The sequence below is a fragment of the Otolemur garnettii genome, unplaced genomic scaffold (assembly GCF_000181295.1).
Source record: "Otolemur garnettii isolate 467f Iridium unplaced genomic scaffold, OtoGar3 scaffold00103, whole genome shotgun sequence".
NCBI lineage: Eukaryota > Metazoa > Chordata > Mammalia > Primates > Galagidae > Otolemur > Otolemur garnettii.
In genome coordinates this window covers 5,874,298-5,875,423 of record NW_003852498.1, presented here as the reverse complement: position 1 = coordinate 5,875,423, position 1,126 = coordinate 5,874,298, and positions in this window count along the sequence as shown.

Below are 1,126 nucleotides of genomic sequence, written 5' to 3'. Positions count from 1 at the left end.
TTAGAAAAGTAAAAAAACCAGGTAAGATTAATTTTGAAACAGATTTTATTTAGCCAAACATATATAAACCTTCATCACTTCAACATGTAATCAGTATTAAAAACTCTTCATGAAACACTTTTGTTTTGTCATAATGTTTTAAATAATATACAAAAATGTTTTGTCCAGTGTATATTTCACAATGATAGTGCAGTAGTGCATTTAGATTTGGAGCACCCATATTTCTAGTGCTCAGCAGCCACATGGGGCTATTGACTACCATGTTGAACAGTGGAAGTCTAAGGGATTTTTTTTTTATCTAACCACTTATCTATTTATCAAAACATTTCTTAGACACTTTATGTCCAGCAAGCACTCTTTTAAGTCATTATATCATGCAGACAGAATACATAGTTCTTGTTCTCAAGTGGCTCCACGGTACATGAAAAAACAGAGAAGCACTTTAGCTACTTCAGAAAAAGCATACTTATGAGGATAATGACAGGCTATGCACAAGATACAAAGGGCACATGGAGGAAAAGCATCCAGGACAGGAATGTTTGCTGGAGGAGGTGATGTTTGAACTTAAGCTGAGGAAGTGAGTAGGACAATAAAGACACGAGGACATCAGAGAGCTTGCCAGAGCAGGGTGTGTGTAGTGACTTAAATATTTGAGTATGACTGAGGCCAATAGCAGAGGATAGAGAGGTGAAGCAAGAGAGATGGTTAAGAGACATATCACAAAGGGCCAGGTGTCTGTGTAATGAATACATATGAATAAAATAGAGTGTAGTGTAGTGAATAAAATAGAGTGTAGATAGTGGACCCTGGAAGTAGACTCCTTGTGTTTGAAGTGAGCCTTTATACTAGTTTTATGACCTTGGGAAAATTGCCAAGGTCTTTCTGTGCATGAATTTCCCCACATCTAACTGTAAATAATATTAGTATCTCTATCACAGGGTTGTTAGACTTTAATGAGCTGTTACATGAAATATTCTTAACTTGATTCCCACAGAAGACTTGAAAAATGGTAGATACTATAATTACCATAATTAAAGAATTTTAAGTAGCAACATTCTGTAATGAGATCTGTAATTTCTTTTTTCTTTTCTTTTTTTTTTTTTTTTGAGACAGAGTCTCACTCTGT